The sequence below is a fragment of the Danio rerio genome, chromosome 7, assembly GCF_049306965.1.
Source record: "Danio rerio strain Tuebingen ecotype United States chromosome 7, GRCz12tu, whole genome shotgun sequence".
Classification (NCBI taxonomy): domain Eukaryota; kingdom Metazoa; phylum Chordata; class Actinopteri; order Cypriniformes; family Danionidae; genus Danio; species Danio rerio.
The window spans coordinates 72168540-72182615 of record NC_133182.1 but is presented as its reverse complement, the minus strand read 5'-3'; the positions used below and the strand labels follow the sequence as shown (position 1 = coordinate 72182615).

General features: G+C 34.7%; 1 protein-coding gene across 9 annotated transcripts in view; it reads right to left on the bottom strand.

The window, feature by feature from the left end:
- mrvi1 (murine retrovirus integration site 1 homolog) overlaps positions 1–14076 on the bottom strand; it is a 128500-nt gene that overhangs the window by 73006 nt on the left and 41418 nt on the right. Inside the window, exon 1 of one of the 9 annotated variants that reach the window (XM_021478032.3) lies at positions 7387–7863. The exons of 5 other annotated variants lie outside the window; for them this stretch is intronic. The gene's annotated coding sequence lies outside the window, so the exon portion shown is untranslated. Of the gene's footprint in view, positions 1–7386; positions 7864–14076 lie in introns of those variants that run through there. 3 more of the 9 variants (XM_021478031.3, XM_073907510.1, XM_021478033.3) reach the window with 3 other exon arrangements.

The following is a 14076-nucleotide window of genomic DNA, read 5'->3' as shown; positions in this document are numbered from 1 at the left end:
TCACGAACCTGGTACCGGGTCCGCAGAGTTTAACTAGTTAAAGCAGCTTTACAAAAGGTGCACATGACTGCATTACAATCAAATTCAGAAAAGTTAAGGTTATTAGTTAACTTACTTTATAACTTTAACTAAATTACTTGGGGCAGACCATTTTAACTTGTATTTAATGTTTACAATGCAAATCCAATTAGATCCACTTTATTTGGTAAACAAAGCAAGTCTTCTATATACTATTTCTAGTAAAAGACTGAAAATATTACTGTACAAACTGTATTGTAAATAAATTATATAAACATTTTCATATTAGTCAATAATATTACTGAAATTAATTTAAAAACTGCATAAATACAAATGTACACACATTTACACAAGTAAATAAACAGAATCATTATTGGGCTAAAAATCTGTGGAAATCTGCGGAAATCCATGTGGGCTTTAAATTACCTAGTAACTAATAGCTTATAAGAGTTAAACGTTATGGAGAGAGGATTTGAGAAACAGGCAATTCAGATGCACATCACTAAAACCCAACCAGGCATATTCTGAATACGTAGCCCTTTATACATTTCTGTAGTTTCTGATTTTGCAAATCCGCCAGAGGCCACTGTGTATGCTTTTTCAGATCTCAAATTTCTCTCACGAGTGCCATTCGAGCCTGCTGTTCTTGCTAAAAATTTACCAGAGGTCGCTGACGACTGACTGACTGACCAATAGACTGACTCACCCTCCTCCATCCCTAAACTCAATTGAAAGTGTTTTCAAAAGCAGTCCAGAAAAAGAAAAGCCCATGCGGCAGCCTGATTATTACCACATTTTTTGATTTTACCACATTCTCACCCTGTTATTTACTTATTTAATTTTTTGTTTTTTGTCCTACCTGTTTCTGCAACCGTTCTTTGCCAGACTCGAACCCTGTTGTTGTGGTCAACTTCGTTCCATGTCACAAGTCCGCATTCGTACGCTGCGAGCTACTGGACAAACTCGTAATAGCGTAACATCCGTCAGCCTGATCTCACGAGAAAACGTAAGTATTTTACGTTTTGCCAGTTTAGTGGCTAATTCGTACGAATTCGTACGAGTTCAGTCGTACGAAATGGTACGATTTTAAAAAGGAGGCGTGGCACCTGACCCCACCCCTAACCCCAACCGTCATTGGGGATAAGCAAATCGTACTAAATTGTACAAATTAGATCGTACAAATTCATACGAATTAGCCACTAAATGAAAAAGTTACGAATTGCCGTGAGATTGTGTTGCATCCGTCCATACGAACGTAAACAATCAGCTGTTTGTGTAAAAAGCACGGGAGTCATACCGCCCCATAGCATTCTCTTTAAAGTAAAAATGCTGACATATGTACCTCTGGCTACATAATTTGTGGTCTTCAGAAATGTATATAGGGCTAGGTTTTCAGAATGAGCCTAAAATATGTTGCTAAAACCTGCCTAAAAAGCAACACATTTTAAAAAGTGCATAAAGGAGAAGAATATAATATTTAACGCCAGATGTCACTTTTTATAATGATATAAAGTATGAGACCATTTATGTAAATGCATTTTGGACTTTTATTTTTAAATGTAGTATTCATTTTTTAAATTGCATTACCAGTTTACAAATTTAAATGCATGAAAATATATCATATATACTGTGGTCACATTTAAAGGGCACCTCCTTTTTTTTTTTACAAGATGCAAAATAAGTCTCTGAAGAGACTTCAATAATAATCTCAAACGGAGTTCCGTGGAATTTGGACAATCATCCATTGCGGGACTGTGTGAATTTCTCTCAGTCACTGGAACAATCTCATGCATTTACAACAAACTGCTTAACTATGACTCTGTTGCACTCCCCATCATCACATTATGGAAAAAGGAACTGGCCTCTTACCAATTGAACTGGGACTGAATATGGGAAAGTATCCAGGTGATGTCCTGCCCATCAACTCATACACTATAAACTGATCCACAAGGCTTATGCAACTCCATATGTGCTACACCTCATGAAGCGGTTACCTACCCCTTTTTGTACATTGTGCAATTCAAACTCTGTGGGGACATATATGCATTTGTTTTTTGAATGTCCACTTATCAGTACATTTCGGCATAAGGTATTTCAAACTATTTCAGAATTGTGTGAGATATTCATTCCCAAATACCCTAATATCTGTTTATTGAATGATGATTATGATCTAAACCTAAACACTTCCCAACGCAGGATATTTCATACTGCACTAACTGCAGCCAAGAAGGTTATATTTAAAATATGGCATGAACCCTCATTCCCAGCAGGTAAAATGTGGCTGTTATAATGTTCCATTGCAAGAACAACAGAGCTAAACCCCATACAATGAAAGCATGGTCTGATTTTATTGAGAAAATTTCTTATATAATAACTAGTTAATTCTCACCCCAGAGCTTTTCTTGCTCTGTGTATTGTTATTCATTTATTATTTTATTGTCTTTATTTTACTATTATTTTTATTTGTATTTTTTTTCTTTATGTATTTTCATTTAATGCAAACCCTGGCTTGTATATAGTTGTTGCAGGCTATGTATGCTGGTTTTGTTCTGCAATAGATAAATAATCATAAAAAAATAATAATCTCAAACAATTTATTTGTATAACTCTTTGAAACTGCCCCTTTTAGGCTTTGATCCAAATTGTGCAGTTTTGGTGACTGTCGCTTTAAATGAAAATGAGATTGTGCTCTTTTCAAATGAGGGCAGAGCTACAATTGCCTATGTGTCAGCATAGTGGCAGATTCAAAACGGGACATTTTGATGAAGTGTGATTATAAAAAATAGAATTAATGAAGTTTTACCGCAGGGGTGGGCAAACTCGGTCCTGGAGGGCCGGTGTCCTGCACAGTTTAGCTGCAACTCTGATCAAACACACCTGCTTTTAGATTTCTAGTGATCTTGAAGACACTGACTGGCATGTTCAGGTGTTTTGGTCACACTTTACAATAAGGTGCATTAGTTAATGTTAAGTAATGCATTTACTAACATGAACGAACAATGAACAATACATTTACTACAGTATTTTTTCAAGTTAGTTAATGTTAGTTAAGGAAAATACAGTTGTTTATTGTTAGTTCACGTTAACTCATGGTGCATTAACTAATATTAACAAGCTTGGTGCCCTATCATACGCCCGGCGCAGTGTGGTGCAAGATGCGGCGCAATAGTCTTTTGGTAGTTTCAGCTTGGCGCAAGAGTCGTTTTGAGGCGTTGCGCTACGCTGTTTAAATAGCAAATGCATTAGCGCTCATATGTGCGTTCTGGTCTAAAAAGGAAGGCGTTCTGAGGCGGACCGCTGGCGCGTTGCCATTTTGAGAAACTATAATAGATTTTTCATTAGACCAAAACTAACCCGGTCTAAACTTCAGCGCAGAGTTGCGCCTCGCTTACACACTGCTTAATAAGCACAAGAGAGCAATAGGCAAATATCTTTACATATGAAAAAATTAAATATTAAGGATATATATAGGATATAATAAGAATAGATATAGAATATAAATATAAAGGATTAAAATATTACAAAACATTATTTTCTAGCCTACATAAATATGAAAAACCACTGCTTTTATGTCTTCTTCATCTCGGGAGACTTTTTCAGTTCATTCATAACAATTTGCTTTAGTTTAATGTTATTATTATTAGCAGTATTATTTATTATATCCATATTTATATTTGTTTTATTAAAAACAAGCTTAGATTTGTCCACCTGTCAGGTTTTAGACCATATGGGGCATGGCAGGTGTATTTGGAAATAACTCAGTATTTTGACCACACTTGGTCATTGTTGTTCATTTATTAGTTTTCTAGAAATTAGAACTGAATGTCTGTGCGTAAAGGTTTCCCTATCCAAGAGCGAATGTGAAAGTAGATCCATTATCTCTCATTCTCACGCAGTAGATGCTCTGTTTAACAGTTTTCTGCAAAAAAAAACTGTTAACTGTTAGCTTGTGAAATGCTCATTTTTTCCACTTACTTTGCGTCCTGTAAATAGCGAATGCGCTCTTGGCGCGATGCAGCTGGCTCTTAAAGGGAATGGGAGATGAGACTCTAATTGGTTTATTCTCAAAACACACCTATAACTCATTGAGAAAATAAACTCAACCCTTTTAGACCATGCGCCTCGGCGCAAAGCACATTTTCTCGTCCGTAAATTAGCAAAAACGCATCCTGACATGCCCTGAAAGCGTTTGCGCCCTGCGTTTTGCACTCTACGCATGGACCGTCAAAATAGAGCCCTTGGACTTAAATGCTAATAATGCATTAATAAATGTTCAATCATGATTAATAAATGCTGTACACGTGTTGTTCATGATTAGTTCATGTTAGTAAATGCATTTACTAATGAACCTTATTGTAAAGTGTTACCGGTGTTTTTGATTAGAGTTGGAGCTAAACTATGCAGGACACCGGCCCACCCCTGCATTAGAGACTGGCTATATTCACACACTGTTGCCACAGAACTGTTTAACCCCTTACAAAAGTGATTTTTACATAATAGATTGTCTTTAAATGAACAGACTTTAAAACAAAGCCCTATCAGTTGTATATATACTGGAACCTAAAAAGTTATCTAACAAAAAGCAATGCATCTGTTACACCTGAAAATCTTCATTTACTCATCCTGCACTCCAAACCGGTTCTTTCTTATATTGAACACAAGTGAAGATACATTGATAAATGTTTAAAACTGAAACCACCTAGTGATCCATTTTCATTTTTGAGAAAAATTTCCATTTAGGGTCAAGCAAAGAAAATGTAAGAATAAAGTGAAGGAAATAAATCAATATTGTTGAGTGGGAAACACAATGAGTAAAATATGAACACAACTGTAACACTTTTAAATTCGATTTATAGCCCACACTTATTTATTATTTATTTATTATTGTCAATATTTTTACATTAATTTTTTAGAGTGAGAAAACAAGACTTCATATTTTTTTTGTTGTGCAAAGGCACAACATAAAACTCTGTGAACATGAGATAATAAAAATACAACTGTTTAATATCTTAGGCTTATTAAACAATATCAAGTAATAACATAGTAATAACAAGTAATATTAAGGAATAACAGTAACAACTTTTCATTTAAATCATGTAGAAGTAAATGCAAAAACATCTCAAATGAATAATTGTTTTCTGCATATTTTTGATATTAAATTTATTTAGCTAATGCATTTAACTGATGTTAACGACAAATAATAGACCATTAAGTGATGCCACACTACAGTATTTATTCTCCACATAAAATTATTAGGTAACAGAATAATGGTCCAGTACTTAATGTTAATTTAGTTAACTAACATTACCTAAAGATGAATAATCTTGTAAAGCATTTATTAATTAAAGTTATACATTAATTATTGCTTTGTTAAAATCCAAAGTAAAAACTTAACCTCTTAAACCCATTTTTCACATGCATTTTTTATTTCTCTTTGCTATTTGGGCTTATTGGAACTTAATTAGAATAAAACCTAAGTATCATTATTTAATATGATGTACTTTCAGAGAATAAATATGTCCAGATATGTGGACTTGTGGTCCGAATTTCCATAAAACACAATACCTTTGTGTAATAGAAACTCTTTATTTCTGCCCTGAACACAGCAGATTTTTCCTGATTGTTTATTAATGCATTAATAACACGTACACACATGCTTTTTGAACATGTTTTGACTATCAGCCAAAATAGCATTTTTTGCCCATTTTAGACAGTTAAAATAGTGCTTGGGACATTTCATGCTGCAAAACAGTTGCAGGATGTCACTGTACACTCTCAGAAAAAAGGTACACGGTGGTACAAATAATGTTCCTTGAGGGCCAGTTTTGTACCTTTGTAAAAGTTGTACCTTATATGGTACAGAAAAGACCTCTTATGATACTGTTCTGTACCTTTTATGGTACAATTCAAATGAAGGTACATAATTGTTCTCATAAAAAGGTACACTCTCAGAAATAAAGGTACAGGAGCTGTCACTGGGGCGGTACCTTTTCAAACGGTACATATTTGTACCTGAAGGGTCCATAATGGTACTTCAGAGGTACTTTTTAGGTACATTTGAGTACTAATATATATCTTTTAAAAAGGTACTGCCCCAGTGACAGCTCCTGTAACTTTATTTCTGAGAATATACATAAGTGTTGGACAACTCCTTCTTTGTTACAATATCTATGAAAATAAATATTACTGGAAAGGCACAGTGATTTATGAATAATTTCCATATTAAAACATGAATAATCATTTAAAAGCATATGTTTAAAGAAACTCATAAAGAATAATCATTAAGTTCTATAATGCAATAATACAAAACAACTGGTAAAACATTTGTATCTTTGATGTAGGTACATTTTGGTTTCCTATGGTATAAATCATGTTCTTAAAGGTACAAACCTCAATGGTACAAATTAGTTTCTTTGTCTTAAGGTTCAATTCTGTTCCAGTGACAAGGGTTTGTACCTTCTTTGGTATAACATTGTACCATTATTTCTGAAAGTGTATGTCTGTAACAAAATGTAAGCTAAAATATGCTGTACATGTGTGGCCAATAAACCGTAGGAGGTTAAATAATTAACAAACATGACTATCTACCATAATAAATGTATTACTAATAGTTTGTTCATGTAAGTAAATATAATACCACTAATAGACCATTATTTGAAAACGCTACCAATTATTATTTAACATTATTAAAGAATGCATCCATATACACTGGATTACTTAAAAGAAACTAGATTTAACAGTAAGAGCGCACATTAATAGTTGTAAATTCTGCTGTCTTAACCGTTAGTCATGTATTTTATTCTTCAAGACTATTGATAACTTCTATCAGAAGGTAAATTGGTCTCATTTGAATCAATAAAAGCAAGACAGGCTATATTACCTATTGGGAAACTGCTATGCAGCCGGCCCCAGGTTATCAGTTTTACAATGTAGCATTTGGTGTCATTTGTTTTGCTTCTAATCCATCAGAATTTGCCCATGCAAAGATCATCTTGAGGTCCGCTGGAAACATCCGACTATACAAAGCAGAGTCACATGACCGGTGTCACAAATGCTGATTTGATTAGTGATCTAAAAATAGTGCAAACCATTCCATAATTCCAGGTTTCAATTCGACCGTGATTAAATCCTACAATGTAAATGTCATCTCAAACTTTGGAAACCCCACCACAGCATGACGCATGCGTTTTTTTTACTTCAGAAAAGTCCATCTCAGGCCATCACATATCAGTTTCATACACAAAAACAATCACACCTCTTAGGAAACCATGTCCTGTAGTTTAAGTGCTTCTCTCTGGAAGAGTCCACCACAAACTCTTCTCTCAGGAGAACAAATCAATCAATGCAACGAAAAAAAACTTGCTCTACCTGATTGGCCAACAAGGATGAAAGATGCTCTCCCAACAGCCCGCTATTTCCTTCAAAGCCCTCTTTGTATTTGTGCTGTTGATGTGTTTCCTCAAAACGCCACAATCTTCAACGTCCTCTCTCTTTTCCCTCTCTCTGACTTTTTTTTTTCTTTCCCTGCGACTCCTGGGAGCTTTGACCATTTAAGGAGAAGCCTTCTCATGCTTCTCCGAGCTGCTACTGCCGCGCGCGCATGTGTGCTGTTTTTGCTTGATGCTCCAATGAGCTGCAGCTGAAGAAAGAGTCTATCTTCCTTAGCCTGTTTGTTTGGATCTCTGCCTCTTTCTGATTTAAATTTAGGCACTAAAATGTAATGAACGATACAGAAACTAGTTTCTCAGCTGCACTGTGGTATTGGCAGTAATCTATAATTCTTATTGAAATATTAATACTGAACACACACACGCACACAGAAGTTTAAAAGGAAGCCTCTTACATGCCAGTACAGAGGAAGTAAAGAAGAAAATATCTGAATATGCAAATAATATGTCATCGGACTGCTGTGTTTAACCAGCTGCTATAAATATAAAGACACCACCTGATAAAAGTCTTGTCGATGATCCCAGTTGTGAGAGCAAAAAATACTAACTTGTCTCCTAGTTGATCATTTGGAAGTGTCAGAAAGTAGATTATTCAGATGAATCATTTGTTGAACTGCATCCCAATCATCACACATACTGCATTTCATTTACATTCTCAGAGAAATCAGTCAAGTTTGGTGAAGGAAAAATCATGGTTTAGGGTTGCATTCAGTATAGGGGCGTGCGAGAGATCAGCATCGACAGCCTGAGGTATTAAGACAATTGTGCTGCTCATTACATTACAAACCACAGGAGAGGGCAAATTCCTTAGCAGGATAGCGCTCCTTCTCATACTTCAGCCTCCATATCATAGTCCCTGAAAGCAAAGAAGGTCAAGTTGCTCCAGGATTGGCCAGTCCAGTCACCAGACATGAACATTGTTGAGTATGTCTGGGGTAAGATGAAGGAGGAGGCATTGAAGATGAATCCAAAGAATCTTGATGAACTCTGGGAGTCCTGCAAGAACGCTTTCTTTGCCATTCCGGATGACTTTATTAATCAGTGATTTGAGTCATTGCAGAGATGTATGGATGCAATCCTCCAAGCTCATGGGAGTCATACACAATTTTCATTATTTTTCCACTGCAGCATGACTTTATATTCAATACTGTACGTTATTTCTGTTAAGTGAAAAGACTTTTGTCTAAGCAAAGTCAGACCTTACTGTCCTAATTAAATAATTAAAAATCAAGGCATGATCATGTTTTATTTTGGTAAAATAAGTGTAATCTAGAGGCCTTTGCCTTTCATATAAGCCACTTCTGATACCAAATGATCGACTAGAAGTCAAATTATTATTTGTTGTAACTAAAACTTGGATAGACGGCAAGACTTTTGTCAGATAGTATGGAAAATGTCAATAAATAATGCTAAAATATGACACAAAAAATTTTAATTCAAAGAAAGATATGCCACTTTCTTTAAGTAAATGTATGTACGTTACCACTATGCCCTACAAAGGCTAAAGTGCAGTATCTATGCAAACACTGTAACTGAACACAATGCCTTTAAAAAGTTTCCCAGCTTGAGTTTTGTAGTTACTGCAACCTTCACAATTTGAAATTTGACTTTTAAAGCAAAATGACAGAGGAAATTGAAGCAAAATTACCAAAAGTGAAGCAGGAGACTTTGTTAAAAGACAGAACTTATTTAGGCTACAACTCAATATAGTTAACCAAATGTGTAATTACTGCACTTTACATTTGTAGGGCAGCCTGGTACTATGACAATTTAATTTGATGCAATTTAAAATGCAATAGTTTGCAGAGTGTTTCAAAGGTTTTAAGGATGTCACACACCGGATGCACCGCTTAGAGCCGCGACGCGGTGCGCATATGACAGTTGAAATTACTGCACACAAGACGCTCATAATCGCATGATATTTAAAATGAAACTATTCAAATGGCATTCTGTGGCACGGCAGAAATATGAACCTCAGTCGTGACTGTTAGCCGCGGACAGCCAACGACTTGCGGCACAGGTGTGTGTATACTGACAGAAACCTATGTTTAGAATTCTGTAATGAATGGCGCTGCGTGGCACCACGTGTCGCAGAGAGGGGCTTCTAGTGCGTGACCCCCTTTAGAGTGTTGTTTTACTAACCAAAATTTCTATACAGGGAGTGATAATTCAGAATGACCACTAGTGCCGCATGTGACTGCCGCGAGACAAAGAAATTAGTAAAATGTATGGTCCGGTTCAGCCTCCGTGCGATCGCATAGCCCTCGCCATGGCTGACGCTGATGCTGACCTCTCAAAAATGTTAAGCTTGGTATCGGTGATGAGTGTGGGCGGTACTGAGAGCTGCGAGCCTGATGGAGCGAGTGTTGAGTCCCATTAAGGAGCTCTAGATGGCAACTTTTGCTTCATTTTGTTTGTTTACCTTTATGAATGAAGTTGTAGCACGTCCGCTGATTCCTGCCTCTGAATGAGTGAGTTTAGCTACTTGTAGCACTCAGAAAAACACCCATTAAGAAACAAAGAGGAACATAAAAATCTACCGTCAGCTAGTGTTTCGGAAGTGTTATTGCAACACAAACAGCATGAAGAACTATAAATGCACGACTATGCGCAAGGCAGTCACTGTGGGTCATGCAGGTCACTAGATGCAGAAGTATAAATCAGTCTTTAGGTGTAACAGCAGTTTGCAACACTGCCGCATGGGGATACAAAGGGACGGGATGCAAACAGACAGAAATATAGCCTGCTAATTAATGAAGATAAAATAAAGAAAGCATTATGACTTCTAAATAAATCGTTATAAACATGTTAAGCTTCATTAACCAACCGTATAAAGCTTGCCCGTTTAGTCAAATATATGACCAAACTCTTAAATAAGTACCCATCATGAATAAAACTGCATTCACAACCGGGAGGTGGCATAATCACTTACAGTATGCAAGAGAATGTAGCTTACACAAGTCTAAGTGAATAAGGCAAACAAACACTGGCGTACGATAACTCCTCTCCTTCTACTTCATGAGCAAATCTGCGACCATTTTCACAATGTATACATAAATTAGAACTTAAATTAATAGCCATTCTGAATTATTAGTACCCCTGCATATTTTTTCCCACAATTTCTGTTTACGGAGAGAAGATTTTTTTTCAGCACATGTCTAAACATTATAGTTTTAAGAAATCATTTCTGATAACTGGTTTCTTTTATCTTTGCCATGATGTAAATAATGTTTGACTAGATATTTTTCAAATTGCTAGCATTAAGCTTAAAGTGACAGTTAAAGGCTTAACTGGGTTAGTTTGCAAGTTAGGGTAATTAGTCAAATCATTGTATAACAATGGTTTGTGCTGTAGACAATCAAAAACAAAAGGGGGCTAATAATATTGACCTTAAAAAGGTTTTAAAAATCAAAAACTGATTTTATTCTAGCCTAAATAAAACAAATAAGACTTTCAACAGAAGTAAAAATATTACAGGAAATACTGTGAACATTTCCTTACTCACAAGAGGGCTGAGAATTTTTACTTCAACTGTACATATTACACATTGCATCAAAAGCCAATTCTCAAAAAACACAGCAGAGATACTTTTAAGTAACCAACGAACTCTGAAGAACATTCAGTTATTGAAACTGGCCTTAGAAATGTTGTGGGTGGTTGCTAGTGTTACGCGGTTGTTAAGGATTTCTGGGTGGCTGCTAATTGGTCCAAGTCAAAATAAGCCTGTATGATATTCTGCTTCCTAAATATGGCTTGAATATTTCCTTCAGTGTCTCCCTGCCCGGTAGATATTAGCAGAATGGATTTATTCCTCAGTAAGCAGAATGAATTTAGGCAATATTTAGTTATCATGAGCAAGTTACACTCATGCAGACACTGTGGATTTTATATAGAATAGTTGAAGTCAGAATTACTAGACCTCCTGAATTATTCCTAATTATATTTTCTTTTTAACTGAGAGAAGATTTTATCAACACATTTCTAAACATTATAGTTTTAAACTCATTTCTAATAACTGATTTATTTTTATCTTTGCCATGATGACAGTACATAATATTTTACTAGATATTTTTCGTGATACTAGTATTCAGCTCAAAGAGCAATTTAAAGGGGTTAACTAGGTTAACTAAATTAATTAGGAAATTAGGATATTTAGGCAAGTCATTGTATAAAAGTGGTTTGATCTGTAGAAGTATTGAAATAAAAATATTGCTTAAGGGGGCTAATAATATTGACCTTAAAATGGTTTTTAAAAATTTAACAACTGCTTTTATTCTAGCCGAAATAAAACAATTAAGACTTTCTCCAGAAGAAAAAATATTACAGGACATACTGTGAAAATTTCCTTGTTCACAATAGGGCTAAAAATATTATAGGGAATACTGTAAAAAATTCCTTGCTCTGATTAACTGTTATGATCACCAGCGACCTAGCAGTTGCAGATAGCTGGAGAGCTACAGATCTGCCAATTTACCACACTACAAATCCCATCATATCCAGCACTCACACGCCAGTTTTAGATCATCCCTTGATTTTATACACCCAGCTGCAGATCATCCTCTCTGATTACTTTAGCACCACAGAGACATTCATTCCTTGCTCAGTATTGTTCTGTGTTCCATGCTTGCATGTTTTGCTCTGTCTGGTTTTTGAATCTTGGATTGTTTTTGAAATGTGATGGTTTTCTGCCTGCCCCGACCTTTGCCTGTTTCTTGTACAACTCTAGTTGGATTTCTGTAGCTATTTATGTTTTGTTCCTGTTTTTGACCGCTGCCTGCCAGACCATTCACTAAAAAAATGTTGCATAGCATCTGTACATTAACATCATTGGGAAATTTTTTTTAAAAAGAATAAAATTCTTGATAATAAAAAAAAACATTACTGATTATAAAGTAAAACCCCATGACCAAAGATCAAAATTTAAATGACAAAAATAATGAAAAAACTAAATACAGTCAAGCCTGAAATTGTTCATCGCCCGGGCAAATTCTGATTTATCACCAACAACACAAAAGGGATGTTTTCATCCACTCTGGGGTCATTTTGAGTCTTAATTTGTCCTTAACTTTTACTGTTTTAGCAAATGGAATGATATTTAGGCACACATCTTAATTTGACCCATATTTTGGGAATATGCTTTGACAATTAAAAAAAATCAACGATACACTCGTACACAGTACATGGGGTAAAGTTTTTTGTTCAAATGTAAATAAAGGCTTTTTTCCACAATGATGCCTCTTGTACATCACCTTATTATCTTTTGGGAGAATCCTACATCAATTTGAGTGAAAAAAAATGAAATAAAATAAAATGCACACTATAATTGTACTGTATTTTTGATTAAATAAATGGAATTATTTTTGGGGACAACCCTTACTTTGACCCATATTTTTGAAAAATGCATTAATAATTTTCAAAAAGTCAACAATACACTTAAATTTACTACCCTTCCATTATGCTTGTGGCTGTTTCAACAGTAAAAGCTATCTATTTTACCTCTTTTTAATAGGGAAAACCACCAACAATCAATAATGCATGCTTACATGGCATCATGGCTTTGAAATAAAAAATGTCATATTAATGGAAGTCACTGGGGCAAAAACAGTCACAAACATAACAAAAAGGTAGTAAATTTGAACAGTACATGGGGTAAAGTTTTTGTTCAAATGTAAATAAAGGCTTTTTCCACAATGATGCGTATTGTACATCATCTTATTATCTTTTGGGAGAATCCTACGTCAATTTGAGTGAAAAAAAAATGAAAAAATAAAATGCACACTATAATTGTACTGTATTTTTGATTAAATAAATGGAATTAATTTTGGTGACAACCCTTACTTTGACCCATATTTTGGGAAAATGCTTTGACAATTTTCAAAAAGTCAACAATACACTTAAATTTACTACCCTTCCATTATGTTTGTGGCTGTTTCATCAGTAAAAACTATCTATTTTACCTCTTTTCAATAGGGAAAACCACCAACAATCAATAATGCAAGCTTACATGGCATCATGGCTTTGAAATAAAAAAATGTCATATTAATGGAAGTCACTGGGGCAAAAACAGTCACAAACATAACAAAAAGGTAGTAAATTTGAACAGTACACTGTGTAAAGTTTTTGTTCAAATGTAAATAAAGGCTTTTTAAACAATGATGCGTATTGTACATCATCTTATTATCTTTTGGGAGAATCCCATGTCCCATTTGAGTCAAAATAATAAAATTTTTTTTTATAAACACTACAATTGTACTGTATTTTTGTTAATAAATGCAGCCTTGGTGAGCAGGATAAGCTTATTTTAAAACATTTTAAAATCCTACTGACCCTAAACTTATGACCAGTAATGCACATATAAAGCAAAACCCCATGACCCCATGATCAAAATTTAAATGACAATAATAATGAAAAAGCTAAATACAGTCAAGCCCGAAATTAAATTAAATTAAATTAAATTAAATTAAATTAAATTAAATTAAATTAAATAAATTAAATTAAATTAAATTAAATTAATAAACTCTACAGCTGTACTGTATTATTGATGAAATAAATGCAGTTTTAGTTAGCAGGATAAGCTGTTGAGTCTTAATTTGGCCACAACTTTCTTTGT